This window comes from Heptranchias perlo, unplaced genomic scaffold, assembly GCF_035084215.1.
Source record: "Heptranchias perlo isolate sHepPer1 unplaced genomic scaffold, sHepPer1.hap1 HAP1_SCAFFOLD_440, whole genome shotgun sequence".
NCBI classification, from domain to species: Eukaryota; Metazoa; Chordata; class Chondrichthyes; order Hexanchiformes; family Hexanchidae; genus Heptranchias; species Heptranchias perlo.
In genome coordinates, this window is record NW_027139454.1 from 162735 (window position 1) to 182562 (window position 19828).

The window sequence follows — 19828 nt, forward strand, 5'->3', positions numbered from 1 at the left end:
CCTACATAACACAGCAGCCATGCTTGAAAAGAAAAGCACCCCATTGACTGAAGCAGACAGCACGGAAGGAGGCCATTCGACCCATCGTTCCTGTGCCGGCTCTTTGAAAGAGCTATCTGATTAGGACAGTGATAAGGCGCACCATTTGGACACACCAGGGGATAGAGAGAGCCAGCGGAATGGGGCTAAGACTAGGGGTTGGGGGGGGAAATGGGATATGGCATCTGAAGGTGTTGTGGCTGGGGGAGGCTGGCACAGCGAGTTTCAAAGTCGAACCCTTGGGTGCTGGGTCAGGGTGTCGGCAGGTGTTGTTGGGAAGGGGTAAGAGAGATGGAGGCAGCTATTTTGGCAAAAGAGCCAGAGGCGACATGAGGAAACATTTGTTTTTAAACACGGGGAGTTGCAATGGTCTGGGACGCGCTGCCTGAAAGGGTGGGAGGAGGAAGCGAATCCAACAGTAACTTCCAAAAGGGAATTGGATAAATCATAGAAACAGTTACAGCACGGAAGGAGGCCATTCGGCCCATCGAGTCCGTGCCAGCTCTATGCAAGAGCAATCCAGTTAGTCCCGCTCCCCCGCCCTATCCCCGCAGCCCTGCAAATTTTTTCCTTTCAAATACTTATCCAGTTCCCTTTTGAAGGCCATGATTGAATCTGCCTCCACCACCCCCTCGGGCAAGCGTTCCTGATGCAGCTGCAGCAAGCAGTTAGGAAGGCGAATGGTATGTTGGCCTTCATTGCAAGAGGATTTGAGTACAGGAGCAAGGATGTCTTACTGCAGTTATACAGGGCCTTGGTGAGACCACACCTGGAGTATTGTGTGCAGTTTTGGTCTCCTTACCTAAGAAAGGATACACTTGCCATAGAGGGAGTGCAGCGAAGGTTCACCAGACTGATACCTGGCAGGACTGTCGTATGAGGAGAGATTGGGTAGACTCGGCCTGTATTCACTCGAATTTAGAAGAATGAGAGGGGATCTCATTGAAACATATAAAATTCTGACAGGGCGAGACAGACTGGATTCAGGGAGGGCGTTTCCCCTGGCTGGGAGGGGGAGTCTAGAACGAGGGATCACAGTCTCAGGATACAGGGTCGGACATTTAGGACTGAGATGAGGAGAAATTTCTTCACTCAGAGGGTGGTGAACCTGTGGAATTCTCTACCACAGAAGGCTGTGGAGGCCAAGTCACTGAATATATTTAAGAAGGAGCTGGATAGATTTCTAGACACAAAAGGCATCAAGGGGTATGGGGAGAGAGCGGGAATATGGTATTGAGATAGAGGATCGGCCATGATCGTATTGAATGGCGGAGCAGGCTCGAAGGGCCGAATGGCCTACTCCTGCTCCTATTTTCTATGTTTCCAGATCCTAACCACTCGCTGCCTAAAAAAGTTTTAACCCTTTCCTTCAAATATCTTTTGTTAAGGGGGTTTTGAACCCTACAGTCCCTCCTCAAGTGGGTCTCTTGAATCTTTTGACTGATCCACTTCATACCCCGGGCGTTTCCCCCCTTGGTTTGTACCATCGATTAGGACTGGATTGGCGTGGCACATAGTTGAAAGGCAAAAATTTACAGGGCTATGGGGAAGGAGTGGGACTAATTGGGTAGCTCTTTCAAAGAGCCGGCACAGGCACGATGGGCCGAACGGCCTCCTCAGGCGCTGCACCTACTATGACGCTGTTATATTTCGCAGGTGGAAGAGGATCCAACACTGGAGACCAAATGGATGACACAATGGACATCTTCAAGGGAAGAGGGGGAAACAGGGGGGCCTGTGCCTTTAAGTAAGACGGACAGGTCTGTCCACCAACCAGAACACAGGGACCGTGGCCACTCCTTGGATGACACGTCAGTCAGAAGGCGGGCACTCGGCTCTCCATGACGTCAGGGCCTTTTAGATTGACGCAGGCGGCGACCAATCGCGCCTCGTTATTTCGTCGTTGCTATGCGCGTGTTAACCAATAGCACGAGGTCTCTCCGGGTTCAATTTTTTTTAACCCCCCCCCCCACCCCTCACCCCGCCAAGAAAAAAAGGGGTGGGTAATCGGCTCATTACCTTTTTTTTTTATTTGCTTCGTGGAATGTTGGGCTCCCGATTGCGGTAAATGAGAGTTAAGGGGGGAAAAATAACACCACGCAAGTCCCTCCCTCCATCCATCGTCCACCGGAAAGCGGAGGCTTGACCGACAGGCGGGCGGACCAATCAAAACAAACGGGGCGGGACGTCGAGTGCGTGTGGAGGAGGACGATTGGCGATTAACTCCCCCATCAAGTTAGAGTGCGCGGAGGAGGAGGAGGAGGGGGCGGGACTAAATCCTGACTGGCGGCCGATTGAGCCAATAGAAAGGCGGAGCGGCGTCCAACCAGCGGAAGACGACGGCCATAAAGTTAGGATGCGCGGCCTCCCGCCTTCTTCCCGCCCGTTCGTCCGCTCTCCCTCTCTCAGCGGCCGCCATCTTGTTGATTGTTGTGTCTTGTCGGAACCTATTTTCCCCCCCCCTTCCCCCTCTCTCTCTCTCTCTCTCTCTCGGAGCCGTTTAATTTTAATTTAACTTTTATTTTTTTTCCCTCTAACCCTTTCCTCACTTTGAGTGGGATCCGATTCCACTATTGTCAACAATCCCCCCCCTCCCCCCCCCCACCCCACCACCCACCATTTTAAGCTTAAAAAAAAAGCACCTCTCCTCCTCCTCCTCCTCCCCACCCGGGTTTGCAGGAGTCGAGCCGAGCCGAGCTCTGGGCCTTCTTCCATTCTCCCCTTCTTCCCTCCCCACCACCCTCTCCTCACACTCATCCTCCATCAGCCCCCCCACCCCTCGCCACTGCCTTTTTATTTTTTAAGCCGCCTTCCTCCTCCTCCTCCTCCTCCTCTCTCCCTCTCGGGGTTTTGTCCTCTCGGTGAGTACAAAGTCAAAACCGACAAAACAACCAAAAAAAATTTTTAACCGACCAGACAGAGAGAAAAAAAAAATCGACGGACGGAAACGGGCCGGGCAGGGGGTGCGTGTAGTGCGGGCTTTTACTTTACGAAAGAGTCGGGGATTTGCGGCCCTGTCAGTTGAGATGATAAATATATATAAATATCTGCTTGGGGATCATTAACTATGTGTTTAAACCGGGGATCGAAGCTTAAAAGTCTAATTATAAAAAAAATACAATCTAAACATTAAGGTGTAAATTCTACTTTAAAATATTTAGTTAGTAACTAGGTGTAAATATTACTAGTTATGACACCTAAAAACTTTGATTATTTCTAGTTTGAAACTTAATTTGTCTCTTTTATACTAATAATCAGGATAAATATTTAGTTAATAACTTGTAATATTTATACCTAGTTCTAAAAACTTTCATTATTTCCAGTTTGAAACTTATTTATCTTTTGCACTAATAATCAGGATAAATTATACCTAGTTATAAAACCTAAAAACTTTCTTTATTTCTAGTTGAAACTTATTTGTCTCTTGTACTAATAATCAGTATAAATATTATACCTAGTTATGAAACCTAAAACTTTCATTATTTATAGTTGAAATTTATTTCTCTTAATCCTGGTGATCAGAATAAATATTTAACAACTTGAAATATTTATACTTAGTTCTAAAAACTTTCATTATTTCCAGTTGAAACTTATTTGTCTCTTAATCCTGATGATCAGTAAAAATATTTAATTAATAACTTGTAATATTTATACCTAGTTCTAAAAACTTTCATTATTTCCAGTTGAAACTTATTTGGCTCTTATACTACTAATCAGTATAAATATTATACATAGTTATGAAACCTAAAACTTTCATTATTTATAGTTGAAATTTATTTGTCTCTTAATCCTGGTGATCAGAATAAATATTTAGTTAATAACTTGTAATATTTATACCTAGTTCTAAAAACTTTCATTATTTCCAGTTGAAACTTATTTGTCTCTTAATCCTGATGATCAGTAAAAATATTTAATTAATAACTTGTAATATTTATACCTAGTTCTAAAAACTTTCATTATTTCCAGTTGAAACTTATTTGTCTCTTATACTAATAATCAGTATAAATATTATACATAGTTATGAAACCTAAAACTTTCATTATTTATAGTTGAAATTTATTTGTCTCTTAATCCTGGTGATCAGAATAAATATTTAGTTAATAACTTGTAATATTTATACCTAGTTCTAAAAACTTTCATTATTTCCAATTGGAACTTATTTGTTGTACTGGTGATCAGTATCTACTTGCGAATTCTTAAGTCCTAATTAATGTCTGGTTATAAATGATATTTAAATCATGTTCTAATTTAAATCTTTTAATATCGAGTATACATATCAAATTGTATAAATTTTAATAGTTGCATATTTAGTTCCAATTAGATGTCTGGTTAACGAATCTTATTATAATTAGCTAAATTTTTCAATTAAATAGTTATAAATTCTGATCAGTACCTAGGTTTAATGAATTGCAATTAAAATTCTAAAGTACTTATTGTAAATATCTAAATCCTGACACATCTAATATTTATGAAAGTTGAATATCTGATAACTTTCATAACATAAATTCATTAATATAAATTATTTATCAAGGTATAAATACAAATTAGAAATTCAAATCTTGGAAGTAGTTATCGAAATTCAATTAAATTAATTTTAATTGTAAATTTAGACTAACAGCATTCTAATTCAACAGATAATGTTTAATTATAAAATCAAATTAAATGTCAGATGGATAACTAGTTGTAAATTTAATTTATTTCAACAGATGAAAATAAATTTATAAAGAATGCATATTTAATTTGAATTTCCAATTAGAATTTACAAATATATTTGAAATTACTTTTTCAGTATCTTTTAAATTACAAATTTCAATGGTTAAAATGTTTAAATTATAAATGTATTCTGATAGTTTAAACTAATATTAAATATATATTGAAATTTAGGTTCATATTAAGTGTACTGATTTAAATTCATATGTATATTCAAAATTAATTTGCTACATTAAATATGTATATTTCAAATTAAACAGACATTTAAATTTTTTTATTTCTAAAATAAGATTTATTTGTTTACATTCAAATTATTTAATACAGTATGCTTAATTAGAAATGCAGATATTTTAATTGTAAACTCAAAAGTAATTTTATAAATTTGAATATTGAAATATATTGTAAACCCATTAAAATATTCTAAATTCAAATTATTGGCATTAATATATTCAAACTGTTAATACATTTATATATATTTATGATTACAAATTGATGTTAATTTATATCTCAATACTTCCCTGGCATGGGAAAATTAATTTTTTTACACATATAATATGCACTTTTTTAACAAAAAAGAGAATGATTTTTTAAAAACATTTTTACTTTGGAAAGCTTCCTTGTTTTACACTTCGCCAGAAGATTTCCCTGTTTTGCCCTTTTTGGGGTGGGGAAAATATCATAGATTTGTGTTTTTAAGATTGAAAACTTAGTTTTAAAAAATATTTTATTTGTATTTTACACTTGACAAAGGAAAGCTTTTTTTAAAAACTTGTGATTTTTTTCATAGAGGAAAACCTTTTTAATTTTTTGGCGTTTGTATTCCAAAATACATTTTGCACTTCAGATTTTTGTCTATATAAAAGTTCAGATCCCAAAAGTTCTACGTAAAAAGAAAATTAAATACCTTTTTAGAGCTTTTCTACACTGTTTTGCACTTTTTGCAAGTGTATTTGACGGGAAAAGTTTGAAGTTCTCAAAAAAAAACTAATTTGGAGCAAAGTTGAGTTTTTCTCCACTTTGAAAAGCAGGGAAAGAATTCTCAAACTTTTTGATGTTTTAGATCTTTCGAACTGGAGAATATTTTGTGTTTTACGCGTATTTGGCACTTCAAAAAAAGGAAAATGATGATTTTGTATCCCAACGTCCTCTTTATTTTTCACTTTGGAAAAGCAAAACACCTTTCATGTTTTGAAATAATTTGATTATAATCTCCAAAAATCCGTTAATTTTTTGTTACAATCAGGAACACATTCTGATAACCTTTCACTTATGGGGAAAGTGACATTTTTTAAAAAAAATGTTCAAGGGCAATTTTCCCCATGTTTCCTGCCTCGAGGAAAGCATTATTAACTTTCATTGTTTTAAACTTTTGAAAGTTTTTATATAAATCTTGTAATTTGATCTTTTTTTTAAAAAAAATGGAAAATACATATTTGATGTTGGTTTTTACATCTGCATCTTGAAATATTTAAAATATACTTGATACAAATTGGCTTTTTTAATAAAAAAGAAATTTGAAATGCTGTGAAAACAAAGACGTTTTGTATTTTTTCTAAAGGGAAATGCGAGAGTCGGCACTCGTTTCTCCGATCGAGGTGTTGATCATGGAAAGGCCCAGGACTGTGCGGGGCAAATTCTAACGTGGCCGTTTTCGCTGATTTTCCTAAACTAAATTCAATTTCCGTTTCCTTAAAAAAAAATACAAATACGTGTATTTTGGTGATTTCCCCCCCACCCCCACCCCCGCGCCCTTGCAGCTGTCATTTGATGCAGTGCGGTGGAGCCTGGAGATTGCCGTTGGGCAGTTCAGCAGCAGCGTGTAAAGGGCTGCTGCTGCGTTCAAGATGGCGGACAGAGCGGTGTCACATGGACGCCTGCCCCTCCCTCCCTTTTTCCTCCCCTGCCCCCCCCGAACGTCGTAAAAACGGCAATTTCCCGGCTGGAGTTTTTAAGACAAAAGTGAAATGTTTCAAGATTTTCTTTTCCTCTGGAAATTACTTCTGTTGAACTTTTGTGCTCTTAATCTTTTTTATATTCGCAGTTTTGTGGACACTTTTTCCCTAAAAACCAGTTGGTTGGGCCTCTCTATAAGATCAACATGAATGCAGAAGTAAGCACCAACATTTTTTTCAAAAAAAACTTTTTTTTAAAGCTGAAAAGTGTTTAAGAGTTGCAGAAATAATTTTTTTTTCCTTTTTATAAAAAAAAAGCTATATACTCTTTTTAAAAAGAAAGTTAATTTGTAGCTTTTAGCAGTGTGCGTGAGTAGATTTTCCGAAAGCGCACTTTGTATATAACTTTTATATATTTAGTTTTAAAGTCGTTTTTTTTTGGTTGGACTTCTAATTTAAAAATCTGGGGTGTTTTTTTAAAAATATAAGGTTTTTAACTTCTCTCTCTTTTTCCAGTGTTTTCCCCCTTTTTAAAAAAAAAAACTATTGCTCAAACTGTTAAAATTTTTTCATAGAGATTATCTTTGAAAGTTTTATACCAGGCCATTCTTGCTCCTGCTTTCCTATTTTTTCCAAGCTTGAATCGAATTGTTGAATTTTGAAGTGTTTAAGTGCAATTTTTAAAGTTTTTGAAAGTTTTATATTGATATATATATATATAGTATTTTGTGCAGTTTTTACTTTTTTCTCTCTTCCCCCACCCCCCCTCTTTCCCAGTTCAATTTTTATAGCTAAGCAATGCCTTACAGGGTTTTTAATAGTGGTTTGGTTAGTTTTTAGTGCCTTTGCTTTTTACTTTTTATATATATATATAACGCCGTTGGACTCTGATGGTATGGTTGAGCAGAAGGTGACATTTTTTCCCCTTCCCCCCCCCCCCCCTCTCCCAGCCCCCCCCCCATCCTGTTGACGGAACGTGCAGTTATTGGCAGACTATATTTTTGTTTGGGGAGAAGAACAACAACTGCTTCCAAACGCCGTTCTTAACTTCTGGTCGCACAACAATCACTAAGAGTTTCTTGCCCGTCATGGACTGTATTTCCCACACGCACAAACACACGCCCTCCGACCTATGTCATACGCGTCCAGCAACCGGGGCGGTGGGGTTGGGAACGGAAATCACCGCCAATACGCCCTCCCGTGTGCTTCTGCTGTGTGCGCGCGCCCCTGTGTATCGTACCCACTGCCTGATCCTAGAGACCGCTGCTGGGTTAGTCAGGTTCCTTGCCCCGTAAAGTCCGAGTGTCTCATCCACGATGAAGCCGAGGGTTTGTGAAATTCATGTACGTTTAGTTAAGCGGCTGCTGCAAGAACAGTAACCTCTGTGGTTGGGATGGGACTGATCTCCTTCCTGCTCTTCTTTCACACCCACCCCGGGTGTGTGCACTTGAGCGTTAGGTCGCCTCTGAGTGAAACTGAAACTGTCATTTCTAGTTGCAGATCATAATGGTTCCATTGTGGGGTGGGGGGGGGGAAGCAGAAAATGCTGGAAATCCACAGCAGCGTCTTGGCGCCTGTCACTTGACGTCATCCCCAAAAGTGCCATTTTGAAGTGCATCAGCTGCTTGCTCGGCTCGCTCGTCGGCAACTCTTCTCCGAATCAGAAGGCTATCGGTTCGAGCCCCGTAACCCACGCCAAACATCCTTCGTTAAATATAACAAATACGTCACAAGCGTTAACGTTTGTCAAGCTCAAAACGCCTGCCACTTCAATGAGGGAGCGCTGCACTGTCGGAGGTGCCACCCTTTTGGAAGCGACGTCAATCCGAGGGCCCTGTCTGCCTGTTCCGGGTGGATGTTAAAGATCCCGCGGCCGCCGTTGGAAGAAGAGCAAGGAGGAGTTCTCCCCTCTGGAGTCCCAGGGCCAACATTCCACCCACGGCCAGCACCTAGATGATTAAGTGGCCATTGATCTCGTTAGCGCTTTGTGGGATGTAACGCCAGCGCGACATAATTAATATTTCATTTTTAAAAAAAAATTCCCCTTTTACAGCACCTTCCACGTTCTCGGGGCTTCCCGAAATGCTTCAGAGCCAATGAATTACTTTTGAAGCGCGGTGGCTGTTATATTGTAGGTAAACGCAGCTATTTTTCACATCTGAAGGGACGGCAGCACTTCTTCAGTACTGCACTGGGAGTATCCATCTCGATCAGAGGTTCCCAGATTTCTTTTCCCCCTTTGCTGATGCATGTTTCATGTGTGGCCCCCCCCCCACCCCCCGTTCTAAGAAAGTGTTCTTGCATAATTAATGTTAGGGTAGATATCGCTGTTCGCCCAGAATACTTCAGTTAATTCAAGCGCTCTCGGGTTTAGTCCAGTCACATCATTGCACCTCACTGGCCAGGACAGTCCTGCCTTGCTGGTGTGTCTCAGCTGGGAAGTGGGGCGGGAAACGGGGGAGGTTTCCCTGCTGCTGTGCTTGTGGTGAAGTAACACCAGCGAGGCCGGAGCAGGTCCCAGGAATTTCCCAGCAGCTTCACCGAGGAAGGCGGTGGGCCTCTCTATTCTCTCCCCTCTCCCCACCCCAGGGCCGGGGATCTGAGCTGGGTGCAGGGTGGAACAAACCCTGCTGAAGCCAGAACTAGAATAGGACTGTGGTCAGGTTGTTTGGGGGCGTGGGTGCAATAGGCAATACTAATAACTTGCATTTATATAGCGCCTTTAATGTAGTAAAACATCCCACGGTGCTTCACAGGAGCGACTATCAGACAAAATTTAACACCGAGCCACATGAGATATTAGGACAGGGGACCAAAAACTTGGTCAAAGGGGTAGATTTCAAGGCGCATCTTAAAGGAGACGACAGAAGTTTAGGGAGGGAATTCCAGAGCTTAGATCCTAGGCAGCTGAAGGCACGGCTGCCAGTGGTGGTGGGGCAAAGGGAGTGGGGGCTGTGCAAGAGGCCAGAATTGGAGGAGCGCAGAGATCCCGGAGGGTTGTAGGGCTTTAGGAAGCTATAGGGATAGGGAGGGGGCGAGGCCGTAGAGGGATTTGAAAACCTGGATGAGAATTTTAACCTTGGCTGCCGGTCCAGCCACATCTCAATGTAGATTAGCGTGCACAGGAGAACGGTTGGGTTGCTTTGGAAGGGGTGAAATACAAGTTGATTATTTTTTTTGCGTGCAAGCATCGAGGGCCAGTGAGTGCGGGTGCCATTATTAATTCCTTTCACAATTCGAAAGGACGCCAGGCAAGCAGCAACACGAAACCCACCCATGGCGGAATGAACTTTCCAGAAAAGTGCTGGGCAGGAAAGCAATTTTTGAGGCTGTGACCTTTGTTAAAAGGAGGGCTGTCCCCTCTAAACATCATGGAGGACTTTACATAGAATTTATAGCACAGAAACAGGCCATTTGGCCCAACTGGTCTATGCCGGTCTTTATGCTCCACACGAGCCTCCTCCCTCCCTCCCCGACTTCATCTCACCCTATCAGCATAGCCTTCTATTCCTCTCTCCCTCATGTGTTTATCGAGCTTCCCCTTAAATCCATCCACACTATTCACCTCAACTACTCCTTGTGGGAGTGAGTTCCACATTCTCACTGCTCTCTGGATAAAGAAGTTTCTCCTGAATTCCCAATTGGATTTATTATTAGTGACTACCTTATATTTATGGGCCCTAGTTCTGGTTCCCCCCCCCCCCCCCAAACAGATGCAAACATCTCTCTGTCTACCCTATCAAACCCTCTCATAATCTTAAAGACCTCTTGGGTCACCCCTCAGCCTTTTCCAAAGAGGGTCTCAGCCTGCTCCTGATAGCAGAACTGAGGTGTTATAATATCATCCGTATGAATCTTTGATGCGGGGACCACAAAAGACGTTCCACTGAGCTGCAGAACTCGGGGCAAAGAAGCTCTTAACAGATTCTTGGTGGGGGTGGGGGCAGCACTGACTTGCTGCTGTTTATTGGTTTAGTTCTTGGTGACCGTGGGGACCCCAGGGCTCACGAGCACTCCCAAAAATAAATTTATGCTGCACGGCAGTAGAGACGAGAAGGCAAACTACTTTTTCTCTTTCTTTGACTGAAAGATACGCATTTAAACTGAGGAATATTGAAAGTACCTGCCAGCTGGAACAGTTTGCAGGAGTGCCCGAGTGTGGAGGGAGAGCAGAGGTGGGGATCAGAGTTTGGCAGGTGGGGGGCGGTGGCTACAGCATCACCAGTGGAGCAAATACATATATATTGCAGGCATTACCTGTTAATGACTTACAGCTAGCGTCCTCCTCTCACCCCCTTGATAACCCCAACTTTTAGGAACCACTGGCCTAGATTACAGGCCCAAGCCCTCGAACCCATGGCCTTCTGACTAGAGTAAAACCAAACTGACACACCAAGACAGACTTGCTTTTATAAGAACATAAGAAATCGGAGCAGGAGTGGGCCACACGGCCCCTCGAGCCTGCTCCGCCATTCAGTCGGATCATGGCTGGTCTTCTACCTCAACTCCGCTTTCCTGCCCGAGCCCCGATTATACAGCGCCTTCCACAACCTCGGGACGTCCCAAAGCGCTTTATAGCCAGTGACGTACTCTTTGAAGCGTAGTCACTTCTTGTAGAGTAGGCAACGTGGCAGCCAAATTGAACACAGCAAGATCCCACAAACCAATGAGATAATGACCAGATAATCTGTTTTTAGTGATGTTGGCCGAGGGATAAATATTGGCCGCAGGACACCGGGGAGAACTGCCCTCCTCCTCCTCCTCTTCGAAATTGTGGCTGTGGGATCTTTAACGTCCACCTGAGATCACTTCTGAAAGACGGCACCTCCGACAGTGCTGCACTGGGAGTGTCGGCCCTGGATTGTGGGGTTTGAACCCACGACCTTCTGACTTGGAGACGAGTGCCACCCGCTGAGCCACAGATGGAAGCGCTTTGAGATCGGCCAAGGGGGCTACGTGAACAGAAGTCGTCCATCTTCTGGCAGATGCGGCAGCAGTTTTGTGAGCAGCAAGGAGAGAGGTTAATATCCCCAATGCAACGCTGCCTCAGAACTGAGCTGAAGGAGCTCGGCCCGAGACCATAACTGTCTCTTCCTTTACAGATGCCTGACTGGCCTGCTGTGTGTTTCTAGCAATTTCTGCTTCAGATTTCCATTATAGCTGGGTTTCCTTTTTTTTTTAAAGAAAACAAATACTACAAGCATTAAAACAAAACTGGATTTCAAAGTAGGTGGCTGTATTTGGAGGTGGGGTGGGGCAGGAATGGAGGAGTCACCTCAGATGCGGGACTCTCGGCGATGCTACCTGTACTGTAGCCCTGAGCTGCTAACTCCTCGTTGCGCTGCATTGGGAGACCTGTCGCAGCTGTACAGGAAGATGTCAATTGCATCAGTTCAGGGTAGTCCAAGCCCTGTAGCCTAGGGAGAAGGAGGGACTCGATCGAGGGTATAAAATATTAAATGGGATAGAGGGGGTTAAGGAGGGACCCGATCGAGGGTATAAAATATTAAATGGGACAGGGGGGGTTAAGGAGGGACCCGATCGAGGGTATAAAATATTAAATGGGATAGAGGGGGTTAAGGAGGGACCCGATCGAGGGTATAAAATATTAAATGGGATAGAGGGGGTTAAGGGGGGACCCGATCGAGGGTATAAAATATTAAATGGGACAGGGGGGGTTAAGGAGGGACCCGATCGAGGGTATAAAATATTAAATGGGATAGAGGGGGTTAAGGAGGGACCCGATCGAGGGTATAAAATATTAAATGGGACAGGGGGGGTTAAGGAGGGACCCGATCGAGGGTATAAAATATTAAATGGGATAGAGGGGGTTAAGGAGGGACCCGATCGAGGGTATAAAATATTAAATGGGACAGGGGGGGTTAAGGAGGGACCCGATCGAGGGTATAAAATATTAAATGGGATAGAGGGGGTTAAGGAGGGACCCGATCGAGGGTATAAAATATTAAATGGGACAGGGGGGGTTAAGGAGGGACCCAATCGAGGGTATAAAATATTAAATGGGATAGAGGGGGTTAAGAGTTGCTGGACTGTTGTGTGAGGGGAGACTTTTTTTTAAACAAACATTTTGTTGAGTACTTCATTGGACGAAGGGTGCAGGGCAGGGAGTAAGAAAATAGACGAGGTGAGATAGTTCAGGAATGCTACTAGTTAACTGACAAGTTTTGGGAGCCTGCAGGTTATGGGAGGAGGAAGGGAAAGCCCCAGGAAGTGCGGTGGTCTGCAGTTTTGGGGGTTAAGTGGAAGCTGGAAGTTTATGTGAGTTGTCCGGGCGACGTATGCCAACATGTTACTTGAGCAGTGAACGCTGACTTGTTTAAAGTCTCCATGCAAGAAGTGAACAGGTTCATGACCAGTCCAAGGAGCAGGAGGGCAGGGGGTCTGGAGATGGGGCAGGAAGGAAACTCTCAACATTCCCTTGCATGTGTAGAGCCTCGGCTGTACCTGTCCAGGTCTGGTTTCACCACAGCTTCTCTTGCGCGTACAGGGTTAGAAACCAGGTTGACTCGGAAGAAAATGGCCCCTGCCTTGCTTCAATAAAAGTCTCCATAAAATAAACGCCAGGTGCCTTGAGAGGAGCTGAGCCACACAATTCAACTCGAGTTACCAAGTCCGCTTTTCTGGCTGAGCGAGAGACCTTGCACATCAGGTATCCGTGCCTTCCCACCCTACTGCCGTTGCTCACGGGATCGGGCTATGCTGCCCGATGGCAGCCAAGAGCTACACTCTACTCCGAGCTGAGGCAGAACCCCTCCTCCCCCCAACCCAACCAAGCCGGGGACACCCCACGCCGCATATCGCTCGGCAGCCTCATGGGTTTGACCCAGGCAGGGCGGGCAGTTGGTTTGAAACGGCCTGAGGCGGGTGACCCAGCGCACTACGACGGGAACTGTCGTCACTTGCCAAAGAAAATTTGCATCTGGCTTTTTTTTAAACAGAATTAAGCAGAGAACTGCACCCACAAATACACTCCTAACTTCCCCATTCAGAAGTTTCAGGAAATCACCAGCGGAAAGTTGTGTACTAATTTTGAAAGCACCAGCTGGTGAAAAGGTTGCTCAAATAACACTGGGCGAGCATTGTGGGGTACACAATGATCTTAGATACAATGAGGCAAGCAGAGAAAAACACGTTATCAAGGCAGTACCATCGGAATTCACTGTTACACGACCCAGGAACTGGCCCTTTCAATCCCCGCTGATACACGACCCAGCAACTGGCCCTTTCACACCCCGCTGTGACACTGATACACGACCCAGCAACTGGCCCTTTCACACCCCGCTGTAACACTGATACACGACCAAGCAACTGAACCTTTCACACCCCGCTGTTACACTGATACACGACTCAGTAACTGACCCTTTCACACCCCGCTGTTACACCGATACACGTCCCAGAAACTGGCCCTTTCAATCCCCGCTGTTACACTGATACACGACCCAGCAACTGGCCCTTTCACACCCCGCTGTGACACTGATACACGACCCAGCAACTGGCCCTTTCACACCCCGCTGTGACACTGATACACGACCCAGCAACTGGCCCTTTCACAGCCCGCTGTTACACTGATACACGACTCAGTAACTGACCCTTTCACACCCCACTGTTACACTGATACACGACTCAGGAACTGGCCCTTTCACACCCCGCTGTTACACTGATACACGACTCAGGAACTGGCCCTTTCACACCCCGCTGTTACACCGATACACGACTCAGTAACTGGCCCTTTCACACCCCGCTGTTACACCGATACACGGCTCAGTAACTGGCCCTTTCACACCCCGCTGACACACAACTCAGTAACTTTTACACCCCGCTGTTACATCGATACACGTCCCAGTAACTGGTCCTGTCACACCCCGCTGTTACACCGATACACGGCTCAGTAACTGGCCCTTTCACACCCTGCGCTTACACTGATACACGACTCAGTAACTGACCCTTTCACACCCCACTGTTACACTGATACACGACTCAGGAACTGGCCCTTTCACACCCCGCTGTTACACCGATACACGACTCAGTAACTGACCCTTTCACACCCCGCTGTTACACTGATACACGACTCAGTAACTGGCCCTTTCACACCCCGTTGTTACATTGATACACGACCCAGTAACTGGCCCTTTCACACCCCGCTGTTAAAAACTGATACACGACTCAGTGACTGGCCCTTTCACACCCCGCTGACACACAACTCAGTAACTTTCACACCCCGCTGTTACATCGATACACGTCCCAGTAACTGGTCCTGTTACACCGATACACGGCTCAGTAACTGGCCCTTTCACACCCTGCGCTTACACTGATACACGACTCAGTAACTCACCCTTTCACACCCCACTGATGCACGACTCAGCAACTGAACCTTTCACACCCTGCTGTTACATCGAAACACGTCCCAGGAACTCACCCTTTCACACCCTGTGCTGACACTGATACACGACTGAGTAACTGACCCTTTCACACCCCGCTGTTACATCGACACACAACTCAGTAACTGGCCCTTTCACACCCCGCTGTTACACTGATACACGACTCAGTAACTGGCCCTTTCATACCCCGCTGTTACACTGATACACGACTCAGTAACTGACCCTTTCACACCCCGCTGTTACACTGATACACGACCCAGTAACTGGCCCTTTCACACCCCGCTGTGACACTGATACACGACCCAGTAACTGGCCCTTTCACACCCCGCTGTAACACTGACACACGACTCAGCAACTGGCCCTTTCACACCCCGCTGTTACACTGATACAGGACTCAGTAACTGGCCCTTTCACACCCTGCTGTTACACTGCTGCACGACCCAGTAACTGACCCTTTCACACCCCGCTGTTCCACCGATACACGTCCCAGCAACTGACCCTTTCACAACCCGCTGTTACACTGATACACGACTCAGCAACAAGCCCTTTCACACCCCGCTGTAACACTGATACACGACCCAGTGACTGACCATTTCACACCCCGCTGTGAGACCGATACACGACTTAGTAACTGGCCCTTTCACACCCCGCTGTTACACTGATACACGACCCAGTAACTGGCCCTTTCACACCCCGCTGTTACACTGATACACGACCCAGTAACTGGCCCTTTCACACCCTGCTGTTACACTGATACAGGACTCAGTAACTGGCCCTTTCACACCCCGCTGTTACACTGCTACAGGACTCAGTAACTGGCCCTTTCACACCCCGCTGTTACACTGATACACGACTCAGTAACTGGCCCTTTCACACCCCGCTGTTACACTGCTACACGACTCAGTAACTGGCCCTTTCACACCCCGCTGTTACACTGATACACGACTCAGTAACTGGCCCTTTCATACCCCGCTATGACACTGATACACGACTCAGTAACTGGCCCTTTCACACCCCGCTGTTACACTGATACACGACTCAGTAACTGGCCCTTTCACACTCCGCTGTTACACTGATACACGACTCAGTAACTGGCCCTTTCACACCCCGCTGTTAGACCGACACACGACTCAGTAACTGGCCCTTTCACACCCCGCTGTTACACTGATACACGACTCAGTAACTGGCCCTTTCACACCCCGCTGTTCTACCGATACACGACTCAGTAACTGGCCCTTTCCCACCCCGCTGTTCCACCGATACACGACTCAGTAACTGGCCTTTCACACCCCGCTTTTACACTGATACACGACTCAGTAACTGGCCCTTTCACACCCCGCTGTTACACTGATACACGACTCAGCAACTGGCCCTTTCACACCCCGCTGTGACACTGATACAGGACTCAGTAACTGGCCCTTTCACACCCCGCTGTTACACTGCTACAGGACTCAGTAACTGGCCCTTTCACACCCCGCTGTTACACTGCTGCAGGACTCAGTAACTGGCCCTTTCACACCCCGCTGTTACACTGCTGCAGGACTCAGTAACTGGCCCTTTCACACCCCGCTGTTACACTGACCCTTTCACACCCCGCTGTGAGACCGATACACGACTAAGTAACTGGCCCTTTCACACCCCGCTGTTACACTGATACACGACCCAGTGACTGACCATTTCACACCCCGCTGTGAGACCGATACACGACTTAGTAACTGGCCCTTTCACACCCCGCTGTTACACTGATACACGACCCAGTAACTGGCCCTTTCACACCCCGCTGTAACACTGCTACAGGACTCAGTAACTGGCCCTTTCACACCCCGCTGTTACACTGCTACAGGACTCAGTAACTGGCCCTTTCACACCCCGCTATTACACTGATACACGACTCAGTAACTTTCACACCCTGTGCTCACACAGATACACGACTCAGTCACTGGCCCTTTCACACTCCGCTGTGACACTGATACACGACTCAGTAACTGGCCCTTTCACACCCCGCTGTTAGACCGATACACGACTCAGTAACTGGCCCTTTCACACCCCGCTGTTAGACCGATACACGACTCAGTAACTGGCCCTTTCACACCCCGCTGTTCTACCGATACACGACTCAGTAACTGGCCCTTTCCCACCCCGCTGTTCCACCGATACACGACTCAGTAACTGGCCTTTCACACCCCGCTTTTACACTGATACACGACTCAGGAACTGGCCCTTTCACACCCTGCTGTGACACTGATACACGACTGAGGAACTGGCCCTTTCACACCCCGCTGTTACACTGAAACACGTGCCAGCAACTGGCCCTATCACACCCCGCTGTTGCACTGATACACGACTCAGTAACTGGCCCTTTCACACCCCGCTGTTACACTGATACACGTGCCAGCAACTGGCCCTTTCACACCCCGCTGTTAGACTGATACACGACCCAGTAACTGGCCCTTTCACACCCCGCTGTTAGACTGATACACGACTCAGTAACTGGCCCTTTCACACCCCGCTGTTACACCGATACACGACTCAGTAACTGGCCCTTTCACACCCCGCTGTTGCACTGATGCACGACTCAGTAACTGGCCCTTTCACACCCCGCTGTTGCACTGATACACGACTCAGTAACTGGCCCTTTCACACCCCGCTGTTACACTGCTGCAGGACTCAGTAACTGGCCCTTTCACACCCCGCTGTTACACTGATACACGACTCAGCAACTGGCCCTTTCACACCCCGCTGTGACACAACTCAGTATCTTTCACACCCCGCTGTTACACTGATACATGTCCCAGTAACTCACCCTTTCACACCCCGCTGTGACATCGATACACGACTCAGTAACTGACCCTTTCACACCCAGCTGTTACACTGACACACGACCCAGTAACTCGCCCTATCACACCCCACTGTTACACTGATACACGACTCAGCAACTGGCCCTTTCACACCCCGCTGTTACACTGCTGCAGGACTCAGGAACTGGCCCTTTCATACCCCGCTGTTACACTGATACACGACTCAGGAACTGACCCTTTCACACCCCACTGTTACACTGATACACGTCCCAGGAACTCACCCTTTCACACCCCGCTATGACATCGATACACGACTCAGTAACTGACCCTTTCACACCCCGCTGTCACACTGACACACGACCCAGTAACTCACCCTTTCACACCCCGCTGTGACATCGATACACGACTCAGTAACTGGCCCTTTCACACCCCGCTGTTACACTGCTGCAGGACTCAGTAACTGGCCCTTTCACACCCCGCTGTTACACTGATACACGACTCAGCAACTGGCCCTTTCACACCCCGCTGTGACACAACTCAGTATCTTTCACACCCCGCTGTTACACTGATACACGACTCAGTAACTGACCCTTTCACACCCCGCTGTTACACTGACACACGACCCAGTAACTCGCCCGATCACACCCCACTGTTACACTGATACACGACTCAGTAACTGGCCCTTTCACACCCCGCTGTTGCACTGATGCACGACTCAGTAACTGGCCCTTTCACACCCCGCTGTTGCACTGATGCACGACTCAGTAACTGGCCCTTTCACACCCCGCTGTTACACCGATACACGACTCAGTAACTGGCCCTTTCACACCCCGCTGTTGCACTGATGCACGACTCAGTAACTGGCCCTTTCACACCCCGCTGTTGCACTGATACACGACTCAGTAACTGGCCCTTTCACACCCCGCTGTTACACTGCTGCAGGACTCAGTAACTGGCCCTTTCACACCCCGCTGTTACACTGATACACGACTCAGCAACTGGCCCTTTCACACCCCGCTGTGACACAACTCAGTATCTTTCACACCCCGCTGTTACACTGATACATGTCCCAGTAACTGGCCCTTTCACACCCAGCTGTTAGACCGATACACAACTCAGTAACTTTCACACTCCGCTGTTGCACTGATGCACGACTCAGTAACTGGCCCTTTCACACGCCGCTGTTACACTGATGCACGACTCAGTAACTGGCCCTTTCACACCCCGCTGTTACACTGATGCACGACCCAGTAACTGGCCCTTTCACACCCCGCTGTTACACCGATACACGTCCCAGTAACTCGCCCTTTCACACGCCGCTGTTACACTGATACACGTCGCAGTAACTGGCCCTTTCACACCCCGCTGTTACACCGATACACGTCCCAGTAACTCGCCCTTTCACACCCCGCTGTTACACTGATACACGACTCAGTAACTGACCCTTTCACACCCCGCTATTACACTGATACACGATTCAGCAACTGGCCCTTTCACACCCCGCTGTTGCACTGATACACGTCCCAGCAACTGGCCCTTTCACACCCCGCTGTTACACTGGTACACGACTCAGTAACTGACCCTTTCACACCCCGCTGTTACACTGGTACACGACTCAGTAACTGGCCCTTTCACACCCCGCTGTTACACTGATACACGACTCAGCAACTGGCCCTTTCACACCCTGCTGTTACACTGATACACGATTCAGCAACTGGCCCTTTCACACCCCGCTGTTGCACTGATACACGTCCCAGCAACTGGCCCTTTCACACCCCGCTGTGACACTGATACACGACTCAGCAAGTGGCCCTTTCACACCCCGCTGTTACACTGACCCTTTCACACCCCGCTGTCAGACCGATACACGACTTAGTAACTGGCCCTTTCACACCTTGCTTTTACACTGACACACGACTCAGTAACTTTCACACCCCGCTGTTGCACTGATACACGACCCGGTAACTGGCATTTCACCACCCGCTGTTAC

At 46.5% G+C, this 19828-nt stretch overlaps 1 long non-coding RNA gene across 1 annotated transcript; it reads left to right on the plus strand.

Annotated features, from left to right (window-relative positions):
* Positions 1-2391: 2391 nt before the first annotated feature.
* Positions 2392-11876, plus strand: LOC137313102 (uncharacterized). The gene is made up of 3 exons (XR_010960986.1): positions 2392-2900; positions 6791-6859; positions 11339-11876. It is a non-coding gene; the product is annotated as an uncharacterized lncRNA (long non-coding RNA).
* Positions 11877-19828: the final 7952 nt, after the last annotated feature.